Below are 13,214 nucleotides of genomic sequence, written 5' to 3'. Positions count from 1 at the left end.
CAAAGCAACTCTCTGGACGCAGCTTTATTGAATGTGAGAAGCTTACGTGATCTTTGCTGTACCGCGCGACAACGACCGCCGATTACTCTGCCTCACTATATGTAGTTCTGAAAGTCAGTGAAAGTTATAGGAAGGTATGTACAAGGAGGTCAAGTGATCTGAAGGTGATTTCATTTGAAAGCACACAACACCTGTATTTGCTGGATGTCTCTCATGGGTAATATTTGACTTGTAAAGTGAGCAAACATTTCCCCATTGTCAGAGATGAAAGCAGCAATATCAGTTCAATAACTCCGAGTGATCCCTGATGCCGGTGTTTGATAAATGCTAATATATTCACATTAGGAACATCACTTACATTATAATGTACATCCAGGTTTGTCCCATGTGGTAAAAAATTCCTTACATCAGTAAAATAAAAAATTATTTTAATAATTTACTAGGAATTATCAGTCAGCACTTCTGGTATGGTAGATGCTAGAATCAAGTGGGCGAAGGGACCTTTTCCGTCTAGGGGAGGAGTCACAACACAAGGGGGAGGAGCAAGGCCAGCGGGATAGTTCCTCTACTATCCACGCTACCAACTATTACCTTTAGTAATCAGGTGGCGAGCGGAGCGAGCCACCGAGCCCGAAGCGTGGCGAGCGTACTTTTCGGGTACCCTGTTCGCCCGTAGCTCCTCCCCCTGGTGACGTGTCTCCTCCCCTAGATACGTCAGAAGGTCCCTTCTCCCACTCCGAAATAGGATCAACCCTTCTGGCATCCCTCTGTCGCTAATTCCTAGGCTGCATTCTCCTTAATAATTATTCTGTCCACAAAATGGCTGCCTCCCTGCCTGCTCAGGAGACCCCCGGATCCCGTGAAGCCTTCATGGTGATGTTCACATCATCAGCCCCACCTCCGAGGCATGAGGTTGCAAACTGTGTCATTGCTGGCGGAGGGGCCAGTCATGACACAAACCTGCCCATTGGGCCTCCTCACTGGGATTTACCACAGGTCCAGGAAGTAGGCCTCACTGCGGCACTGTGACAGGATTATTACAATGGAAATACTGGAAGGAATGAGGAGCTCTGTGCAGAATCTGATCTGTATACGTCTGATCGACGCCTGCACAAAATCTAGATAAAGTTACGACAACGCCCGGCTGTAAATAGGTTAATTTGGTTACATGAGGGAATGTAAGCAACCTGCTGTACCACAGCGCCCAGGAATGCAAATATGGCGGGAAAACATGCGTACAGTAGTCAAATTGTGACCCAGAGGTTGTTCAGCTTCCAGACATAAACAGGACAGTGTCCTCTAACTGGACAGGAAAACGACAGGAGCTGATTGGTAGGTACTTTATCTCTCTCCAAGCCCTAGTAGTACATAGGCCCCACAGCCTGTACCATGACAGGAGCTGATCGGCTGGTATTTTATCTCCGTCCACTTTATCACACTCGAGGAAGGCTTAGTACATAGACCCCAATTATTGTAAAATGACAGGAGCTGTTTGGTTAGTACTTTATCTCTCTCTCTCCAAGCTTTGATACTTCAGTATCTTCATTTGTGAACAGGACGACTCCTAAACATCAGGGAAAACATTGAGCCAGCTCTGTCCAGAGTGCGATATTCTTTGTGGTAACAACACCTGAGCCTGTTATTACATAAGCACTGAAACAGGCGAGAACCAGCGTTCTGCAGACCGTACCTGGAGTAAAATACGTGACGCACCTGAGAGGGACGGGAGTGGTGTCTACTTTTCCTGACTGATGGTAGAGGTAATATCATATCAAAAAAAAAAAAAAAAAAAAAAAGAGTCTACTTTCTAAACACTTTTTTCTGTAATATCATACCTCCCAACTTTGTGGAATGTTAAATCGAGATCCTACGTGCGCGGAGTCTCACGGGAAGGGGGCATCGCCTTATACCCGTTAGCCCCTCCCCCTGTTATGTGCCATTAATGGGGGGTGTCTACAAGCCACACCCCTTTTTTCTGTACCTACCCGCAATCTGGGTAGGTGCAAAATATTCTTCTGTATATGGCCTCCACTGCGAAGATTCTGCTTTTTTGTACGCGATCACTTTCAGCGACACCTCCGCAGCACACCTGAGACACTCCCACAATGTGCAACACATGTGCGCATCTGATTAGCCACTCCCCATCACCTCCCCTGCCTATGAACGTCCTGTACATTTTCAATATACTTTTGCGACCGTCCATGCAAATCTTTACTGCGTCTCTGTATGACCACCATCGGAAGACATGCGCGGTGCGACTCAGATGCTAGTGTAGATGAAAAAAAATCGGCCATTTGTAACGACACAGCGACGCAGAATCAGGCCCTAACACTCTTTCAGTCCGGGTAGTGCCATGAAGAGAGATTCTTGAACCCTGACCGTCCACTTACAATTTTGCAATCACACAATTTGAAATATTTGTTTTCCATAGTGTAGCGGCTATTTACATAGGCTGCTCTCGCTGTGCATTGGTAACAACTGTATCTGCAGAGACCTTTGTATTCAAGGGCGATGGAAATACAATGTAGATTATATAAAAAGATCACGATTTGCGGGGGGGGGAAGAAACCAGAGAGAGAAAGCAAAGTATTTGGTAAAAGTTGCAAAAAGATATCTACAAATCAGTAAAAAAAAAATCAAATGTAGGTGGACAAAAGTTCAGAGGGTCAATTCAAATGCAGGCGGGCTGCGGGCGATGCCAGTGATGTGGTGTTACAACAAATCGCCTCCGATTTCCTCTAATCCCCCCCCCCCCCCCCCCAAATCACCCTGAAACAGTGTAAAACATCTGCAGGATGGCGTCCTCGGATAGGGAGGTGCATGCTGGGAAAACTGCCCATTATATAGCGGTGGACAACGGGCAGCTTAGAAGAACCTCATACACGTGAAGGCACATGGGACAGGTCTGATGATGGGTGTTAGGGGGTGCCTGCAATGGGCAAGTAGGGAGGCTCGGAGGGTATGTGGGGAATGTCTCAAGCCATGGCACTTTGCAGTACCTAGGGATATTTTTTGTTTCATAGGGTAAAATTTACTAAGAATCGTGTTTGACTTCTAAACAAAATAGCTGGACATCGTCGGCAGATTACAAGTTCTAAATATTGGATTTACTAAGATTTGGTTTTGAGTGTCTATTATCTTGCGATGGCGTTAGCCGCCATTTTTTTTCTGTCTAAAACCCCATCGGATTGCCCTCTTTACCACAGACTCCGCTGTCAGTGAAACCGATGAAATCCGATTACATTGGAAAATCACTTCCTCTCATTTTCCTTTTGGTGGAAGGAATCACCCCAAACACGTGCACTGTAGTGGCTCCAAAACCGCTCTCAGCCACGTCTGAATCTGCCACGTTGCTGCAGGCGGTCTGGGATCCTTTTATTTACATTGTGGATCAGTGGCGATCCAGACTCACCGCCGATTTGGTCGTCTATTTCTACTGTGATGCGATTTTTCTGCCGGTTCTATTACACAACACGATGCTTAATAAATCCAGAATATTTTACACGCAATTTCCCATCAGTTTTTACTTGAATAAATCTCCAATTTGCAAAATCAATCTTTAGTAAATGTACCCCATAGTCTCTGACTGGTTGTCCACGGCTGATTTTATTCATTTATTTATGTAAGGAAAGGGAACTTCGGGACTGTATTCCATCTGCCAGATTTCTACTTATTAACATTTTTTATTACATTGGTGGATTTGCCTCCATAAACGCTCTCTTCGTATAGAAGGCGCCTGGTGTTGCGAGAGGAAGCTATTAAGCGGAAAAGTAAGAATGAAATACTGTTGGCAGGGGAACAAGTCTCTATAACTTCCAAAGAAAGAAGACCGTACCCAAAATGCGCAAACTCCGGCGCGCAAAACAGATTTTAGTCTATTTTTTGTCATGTACGCGAGACGGCGGACGTACCGGTGGCTAGCCTGAATTTAGCAAGGAACGCACCTAGGCCTCCTAAAAGAAAGGAAGAATATGTTGCACTGGAGCATGAAGGGCCCACCGGGGGTATGCAGTGGTAGGGGCCCATGATTAGAGGTGTGGCCAGCCTCCAAAGGGGGTGTGGCCAGCCACCACAGAGGTTTGGCTAACCATTATAGAGTACCTGGTCTGGACTCCTTGATAATTTATATAGTAATTAATGCTAGTGCATTCATGATAATGTGAAAGATTAATGACAGCAATGTACTGTAGAGAATACATCATAATCCTATGCAGTATAAGGGGGTTCACTACGGCTGGCCGGCGGTCGGGCTCCCGGCGACCAGCATCCCGGCGCCGGGAGCCTGACCGCCGGCTTACCGACAGCTTGGCGAGCGCAAATGAGCCCCTTGCGGGCTCGCTGCGCTCGCCACGCTACGCGCGCCACACTATTTTATTCTCCTTCTATGGGGGTCGTGGACCCCCACGAGGGAAAATAAGTGTCGGTATGCCGGCTGTCGGGCTCCCGGCGCCGGTATACTGAGCGCCGGGAGCCCGACCGCCGGCAAACAGAAGACCACCTGTATAAGGTAACATGTATAATATATAATTCAAGTGCACAGTCTAGAACCTGATCCCTAGAGGAGGAGGGCCCACAGGTAGTGGGGCCCACCGGTGGTTTTCCCTGTACCCCTGTGGGCCAGTCCCAGCCTGCACACGAGCAAAACAGACATAAATAGTTGCTGCCTGCATTATTGACTAATTAATCTTCAGTGTATTATTGGAACACTATATCCCCCGGGACTCACCTGTGTGATGCAATATTATACTTTCCACCATCACCTGCTCCTATTGAAATATAATAATGGAGAGAGAGAGAGGGAGAGAGGGAGAGAGAGAGAGAGAGAGAGAGACAATTATAACACCTGAATCTGTGCCGAGCGGTTGGTCAGGGTATTTTTTCCCCCCAATTGAAATTGTAAATAAAAGAAAGTGATCTCCTGGAAGGAAGTTGCTGAACAATAATTCCGCGTTGTGTAACTCAAGACAAGCAGGAACACATTCCGTATTATATACTGCAACAGGAGATATTAAACCAGTAGCGTAGGAGGAAGAAATTCATGTCATTAATTTGATTGAGTATGCAAATGAAACAATTTATTCTATTCCACTATGATTGGTGCAATGAGTCAGCTCCAGAGTGCAGGCAATGTTGATGGTGGACGCAATGGAGCGATTATTTGCCACTGTGTACGCGCCAAAGACGCACTGCGCATGCGCAGCGAATGGTTAGCAATTGCGAACGCACAAAGGATTAATTTGCAAAGTGATTGACAGGTAGTCAGCATTTGGGGGATGTAACGGGGTGGTTAGAAAAACGCAGATATGTCGGGATCGTTTTATAAGTGTTACCTAGCAGCGACTGGGAATGCGTTTGCAGCTGGAGAGGACCCGGCGTCTTAGGAGAGGCGCTCTGTCTGAGACATCGTAGCGTTGCTCTGATGTCCGATGGTGCGATTGTTGTGCATCTGATGTTTCCGGGTGTTTCTGCTTATGTGCGTGACCCACAGATGTGAGAGGCCGGCACTGGGAGTGTCTGTGCACAAGACGTCATCTGAGTCATTAGTGTATTTTCACAAGTCCACTGCACAACTGTGCATGCAAACTGCGCGCACCTGCCAATGCCGGATACGTGAATGTTTATCTTATTACTTGCCAAGTTTGGGAAACACTGAATTCTAGGATTTTCTTTGGAAACAAACAATAGAACAATTGCCAAGTGAAACAGCTTTCTTCGTTGTCCTGGACATAACCCGGCGAGCAACGTCGCGCAGGCGCATTCCGGACCCGTTCGCACTGCAGCGACAAACCGCTGCGCGTGAACGGGTCGGAATGACCCCCCAAAGTTCACTCGAATTCACTGTGTGGGCTCGTTAGGTACCGCTGGTGCACATGATGTAGGACCCGGGCCGCTGTGTAAACTGCTGTGCAAGTATGGTGGGCTGCCAAACAGGACTTTAAGGTGAGGTGTGCTTGAATGCCCTTTAACTGTGCAGAATAGTCGGAAATGAAGTTCTGGTCAGCACAGGTAGCTATGGAACCGTTCAGCTGAGTTCATTTATTCTTGTTTCCAGTCCTTCTGCTGCTCACTCACAATTCATCGGATGAGGCTCATCCTATAACCAGAACCTCCCTCTGAATCCTCTCTTCTCTCTCTCTCCCTTCACTCTGGCCAGGATAGCAGGGTGTCTCTCTTTCTGAGACATGCTGGCATTTCTCTAGGAGCCTCTCTCCTAAGTAGGCATGGCCGTCAACCATCAATGGTTAGCAACTATCAATGGTTTGCCACTGATGATCGATGGTTTTGCTAAGAATGGTACAGAAGATAGTTTTTCTATGCGGCGTACATACACAGAGCTTAGCTTTCCCATCGATGGTTTCATGCCACTGATGCAAAGCACCTATGGCACCATCGATGGTGACCCCTGTCGATAGCTATCCCTACTCCTAAGGCTTCCCCGGTATCTCCCTCACCTGTGTCTCTGCTGTCTCCGCCTCCACTCGCTTCACACTGGCGAGAGATGCTCTTTCTCCTTCCTGCCGTGTATCCGTCCAATCAGCTCTGGCCTGTGCAGTCTCGTCTTCTGCTGCCGTTTTGGAGTACTCTCTCATGGGTAGCTCCACAGGTTGCAGTGTACCTGCCAAGGGGTGCTCCAGGGGGCTCTGCAGTAGCTCTACTGGCTGCAGGGTGCTATTCCAAGCACCATACAAGCCACATGCAGATGCCATGGGACCCCTTGCACACCTCTAGGTCCTGCTCTGCCATTTACAGGTTAATCCTTCAAAATCTTGTGCTGTGAATTCCTGCGTTTTGGCCAGGGCTGCAACCAGGGGAGGACTGCTGGGACTGTAGTCCTGGGCCTGGACAGAGAAGGGGGCCCGCCCCTGTCTCCTACCACCAATACCTATTTTTGACGGCAGCCCTGGGTATGGCCTTTGAGAGGCAGAGTGGATTATACTCTCCATGTGGTGAGAAGCTGGATGTGCCTGCACTGTATGAGTGCCCTGGGGACACACGTATAGTACTGTACTGTATATCCAGTTCTCCGCATACTGGAGAATTCCCATCTGCCAAATGTGACATCTGAAGACTCTGCAACTGTTTCTGGCCGGCAGATAGAGGTTCTACGTTATCATCATCATTATTTATGTTTATTTCTATAGTTCTTTTCTCCAGAAGATGCCACAGATGTCTTATATCTGCATGTGGTGATACAGTAACCCTTATCCTATATTTTAGCCACGGGTGGGGGGAGGTTAGGTTTAGCCACAGGGATGGGAGGGTGAGGGTTAAGCATCACTGGGGAGGGTTACGGATAGGCTGCGGGGGAGGTTGGGGGGGGGGTTAAAATAAGAATTTACTCACCGGAAATTCTATTTCTCGTAGTCCGTAGTGGATGCTGGGGACTCCGTAAGGACCATGGGGAATAGCGGGCCCCGCAGGAGACTGGGCACTCTAAAGAAAGATTTAGTACTATCTGGTGTGCACTGGCTCCTCCCTCTATGCCCCTCCTCCAGACCTCAGTTAAGGAAACTGTGCCCGGAAGAGCTGATATTACAAGGAAAGGATTTTGGAATCCAGGGTAAGACTCATACCAGCCACACCAATCACACCGTATAACTTGTGATAACCATACCCAGTTAACAGTATGAACAACAACTGAGCATCACTCAACGGATGCTACATAACCATAACCCTTTGTTAAGCAATAACTATATACACGTATTGCAGAAAGTCCGCACTTGGGACGGGCGCCCAGCATCCACTATGGACTACGAGAAATAGAATTATCGGTGAGTAAATTCTTATTTTCTCTAACGTCCTAGTGGATGCTGGGGACTCCGTAAGGACCATGGGGATTATACCAAAGCTCCCAAACGGGCGGGAGAGTGCGGATGACTCTGCAGCACCGAATGGGCAAACACCAGGTCCTCCTCAGCCAGGGTATCAAACTTGTAGAATTTTGCAAAAGTGTTTGAACCCGACCAAGTAGCAGCTCGGCAAAGCTGTAATGCCGAGACCCCTCGGGCAGCCGCCCAAGAAGAGCCCACCTTCCTTGTGGAATGGGCTTTCACTGATTTTGGATGCGGCAATCCAGCGGCAGAATGAGCCTGCTGAATCGTGTTACAGATCCAGCTAGCAATGGTTTGCTTTGAAGCAGGAGCACCCAGCTTGTTGGGTGCATACAGGATAAACAGCGAGTCAGTTTTCCTGACTCCAGCCGTCCTGGCAACATAGATCTTCAAAGCCCTGACTACATCAAGCAACTTGGAATCCTCCAAGTCACGAGTAGCCGCAGGCACCACAATGGGTTGGTTCAAATGAAAAGATGACACCACCTTTGGCAGAAACTGCGGACGAGTCCGCAATTCTGCCCTATCCATATGGAAAACCAGATAGGGGCTTTTATATGACAAAGCCGCCAATTCTGACACACGCCTAGCTGAGGCTAAGGCCAATAGCATGACCACTTTCCACGTGAGATACTTTAGCTCCACTGTCTTAAGTGGCTCAAACCAGTGGGATTTCAGGAAAACCAAGACCACGTTAAGATCCCAAGGTGCCACTGGTGGCACAAAAGGAGGCTGAATATGCAGCACTCCCTTAACAAACGTCTGAACCTCAGGCAGTGAAGCCAGTTCTTTTTGAAAGAAAATGGATAGGGCCGAAATCTGGACCTTTATGGACCCTACTTTTAGGCCCATAGTCACACCTGACTGTAGGAAGTGCAGGAATCGACCCAGCTGGAATTCCTCTGTAGGGGCCTTCCTGGCCTCACACCAAGCAACATATTTTCGCCATATATGGTGATAATGTTTTGCTGTCAGGTCCTTCCTAGCCTTTATCAGCGTAGGAATAACTGCATCCGGAATGCCCTTTTCTGCTAGGATCCGGCGTTCAACCGCCATGCCGTCAAACGCAGCCGCGGTAAGTCTTGGAACAGACAGGGCCCCTGTTGCAACAGGTCCTGTCTGAGAGGCAGAGGCCATGGGTCCTCTGTGAGCATTTCTTGCAGTTCCGGGTACCAAGTCCTTCTTGGCCAATCCGGAACAATGAGTATTGTTCTCACTCCTCTTTTTCTTATGATTCTCAGTACCCTGGGTATGAGAGGAAGAGGAGGAAACACATAGACCGACTGGAATACCCACGGTGTCACCAGAGGCTCCGCTTGACTCAGGGCGTTGTATATGGCCCGTAGCTCCAGGATATTTATGTGCAGACAAGTCTCCTGACTTGACCACAGCCCTTGGAGTTTCTTCCTTGAGTGACTGCCCCCCACCCTCGGAGGCTTGCATCCGTGGTCACCAGGACCCAGTCCTGTATGCCGAATATGCGGCCCTCGAGGAGGTGAGCACCTTGTAGCCACCACAGAAGAGACACCCTGGCCCTGGGGGACAGGGTGATCATCCGATGCATCTGAAGATGTGATCCGGACCACTTGTCCAGCAGATCCCACTGAAAGATCCTCGCATGGAACCTGCCGAAGGGAATGGCTTCGTATGACGCCACCATCTTTCCCAGGACTCGTGTGCAGTGATGCACCGACACCTGTTTTGGCTTTAGGAGGTCTCTGACCAGAGTCACGAGCCCCTGAGCCTTCTCCTCCGGGAGAAACACGTTCTTCTGGTCTGTGTCCAGAATCATGCCCAGGAAAGGCAGACGCGTCGCAGGAATCAGCTGCGACTTTGGAATGTTCAGAATCCAGCCGTGCTGACGCAACACTTCCTGAGAGTGTGCTACACTGATCAGCAACTGCTCCCTGGACCTCGCCTTTATGAGGAGATCGTCCAAGTATGGGATAATTGTAACCCCTTGCTTCCGAAGGAGCACCATCATTTCCGCCATCACCTTGGTAAAAACTCTCGGTGCCGTGGACAGGCCAAACGGCAACGTCTGGAATTGGTAATGACAGTCCCGTACCACAAACCTGAGGTACTCCTGATGAGGCGGATAAATGGGGACATGCAAGTAAGCATCCTTGATGTCCAGAGACACCATAAAATCCCCCTCTTCCAGGCTTGCAATGACCGCTCTGAACGATTCTATTTTGAACTTGAATTTCTTCAGATAAATGTTCAGGGATTTTAAATTTAAAATGGGTCTGACCGAACCGTCCGGTTTCGGTACCACAAACATAGTGGAATAGTAGACCCTTCCCCGTTGAAGGGGGGGAACCTCTACCACCACCTGCTGGAGAAAAAGTTTGTGAATTGCCGCCCACACTATCTCCCTTTCCATGGGGGAAGTTGGTAAGGCCGATCTTAGGTAACGGTGAGGGGGCGTCACCTCGAATTCCAGCTTGTATCCCTGAGACACAATTTGTATAGCCCAAGGATCCACCTGTGAGCGAACCCACTGGTGGCTGAAATGTCAGAGACGCGCCCCCGCGGCTCCTGGCTCCGCCTGTGGAGCCCCAGCGTCATGCGGTGGATTTAGTGGAAGCCGGGGAAGACTTTTGTTCCTGGGAACTAGCTGCATGGTGCAGCTTTTTTCCTCTACCCCTGCCTCTGGCACGAAAGGACGCACCTCTGACCTTCTTGCTCTTCTGAGAACAAAAGGACTGCATTTGGTAATACGGCGCTTTCTTAGGCTGTGGAGGGACATAAGGCAAGAAATTTGACTTCCCAGCCGTAGCTGTGGAAACTAGGTCCGAGAGACCGTCTATCCGTCCCTGCAGCTACCGCACTACACATCCAGGCCGAAGCAATTGCTGGCCTCAGTAGAGTACCAGAATGTGTGTAAACAGATTTCAGGATAGCTTCCTGCTTTCTATCCGCAGGATCCTTTAGGGCGGCCGTATCCTGAGACGGCAGGGCCACCTTCTTAGACAAGCGTGTCAACGCCTTGTCTACCCTAGGAGAGGATTCCCAGCGCAACCTGTCCGTTGGCGGGAAAGGATACGCCATAAGTAATCTCTTGGAAATTATCACCTTCCTGTCAGGGGAATCCCATGCTTTTTCACATAATTCATTTAATTCATGTGAAGGGGGAAAAGTCACTTCATGCTTTTTCTCCCCATACATATAAACCCTCTTGTCAGGGACAGGATTTTCCTCAGAAATGTGTAATACATCCTTCATTGCTACAATCATGTAGCGGATGGCTTTAGTCATTTTAGGCTGCAACTTTGCCTCATCGTCATCGACACTGGAGTCAGATTCCGTGTCGACATCTGTGTCAACTATCTGGGATATTGGGCGCTTTTGAGACCCTGACGGCCTCTGCGCTGTAGGATCAGGCATGGGTTGAGAACCTGACTGTCCCAAGGTTACAGTTTTATCCAATCTGTTATGCAAGGAGTTTACATTATCATTTAACACCTTCCACATATCCATCCAATCAGGTGTCGGCACCGTCGGCGGCGACACCACACTCAGCTGCACTTGTTCTGCCTCCACGTATCCTTCCTCATCAAACATGTTGACACAGGCGTACCGACACACAGCACACACAGGGAATGCTCTGACTGAGGACAGGACCCCACAAAGGCTTTTGGGGAGACAGAGAGAGAGTATGCCAGCACTCACCCCAGCGCTATATAACCCAGGGATTACACTGTACCTTAGTGTTTACCCCATAGCTGCTGTTAAATATATCTCTGCGCTTAAATTTATGTGCCCCCCCTCTCTTTTTTACCCTCTATTGCACCTGTATACTGCAGGGGAGAGCCTGGGGAGCGTCCTTCCAGCGGAGCTGTGAAGAGAAAATGGCGCTGGTGTGCTGAGGAAGAAGGCCCCGCCCCCTCAGCGGTGGGCTTCTGTCCCGCTTTAATGTGTAAAAAATGGCGGGGGCTCGGGCATATATACAGTCCCAGACTGTATATATATGTCTATTTTTGCCAAAAAGGTCATTAATTGCTGCCCTGGGCGCCCCCCCTGCGCCCTACAGTGACCGGAGTGTGCGGTGTGCTGTGGGAGCAATGGCGCACAGCTGCAGTGCTGTGCACTACCTTAAGTGAAGACAGGAGTTTTCAGCCGCCGATTTCAATGTCTTCATGCTTCTGTTCTTCTGGCTCTGCGAGGGGGACGGCGGCGCGGCTCCGGGAACGGACGATCAAGGTTAGGTACCTGTGTTCGATCCCTCTGGAGCTAATGGTGTCCAGTAGCCTAAGAAGCGCTACCTAGCTGCCGTGAGTAGGTTTGCTTCTCTCCCCTCAGTCCCACGTAGCAGAGAGTCTGTTGCCAGCAGAAGCTCTCTGAAAATAAAAAACCTAACAAAAATACTTTCTTATTAGCAAGCTCAGGAGAGCCCACTAAAAGCACCCAGCTCTGGCCGGGCACAGATTCTAACTGAGGTCTGGAGGAGGGGCATAGAGGGAGGAGCCAGTGCACACCAGTAGTACTAAATCTTTCTTAGAGTGCCCAGTCTCCTGCGGAGCCCGTCTATTCCCCATGGTCCTTATGGAGTCCCCAGGATCCACTAGGACGTTAGAGAAACATATTTACCTGGGATTATGTCCATAGGGATGCCAGTGTCAGTCTTGTGACCCGTATCATCCCGTCTGCTGGAAATTCGTATGTATTCCGTATTAAACGTACAGTCCCATACCCTCCAACATTTTACACAGAAAAATCGGTACAAATCCGAAAAAGCGGCGTTGTCGCGGGTAAAGGGGGGCGTGGCCACGTCCCTTTTCCTATACTTTCAATGGAAGTTTGGAGAGCCAAAAATCGGTACAGACCATAAAAAAACAAAGTGACCGTACCTATTAAAAAGGTACAGTTGGAGGGTATGCTGTCCTCCAGCTGCTGTTGAACTACACATTCCAGCAGACCCTGCCAGTTTTGCTGTTAGGGCATGTTGAAACTGTGGCAGAGCATGCTGGGATGTGTAGTTACACAGTAGGTGGACGGCCGCATGTTGAATATTCCCTACTATACAGAGTCAGATATTTTATGAAAGGATGGTATCGATATCCCGCTGGTGGAAATCCCTAAGATCAGAATGCCGACAGCGGCATTCCAACGTATCCCGGCGAGTATCTTAAACCTGATCCTAACCGTCTACTCCCGTACCCTAACCGTAACCATTGCCCTCTCCACAGACTAACCCTAACCCACCCCTAGTGCCTAACTGTAACCATCCCCGTCTCTGCAGACTAATCCTAAACTTCCCCCTAGTGCCTAACTCTCCCCTACTGCAGCCTAACTGTAACCATCCCCCTCTCTGCAGACTAACCCTAACCCACCTACTGCAGCCTAACTGTAACCATCCCCCTCTCCGCAGACTAACCC

This window comes from Pseudophryne corroboree, chromosome 4 (genome assembly GCF_028390025.1).
Source record: "Pseudophryne corroboree isolate aPseCor3 chromosome 4, aPseCor3.hap2, whole genome shotgun sequence".
NCBI classification, from domain to species: Eukaryota; Metazoa; Chordata; class Amphibia; order Anura; family Myobatrachidae; genus Pseudophryne; species Pseudophryne corroboree.
This window is presented reverse-complemented; position numbering follows the sequence as displayed.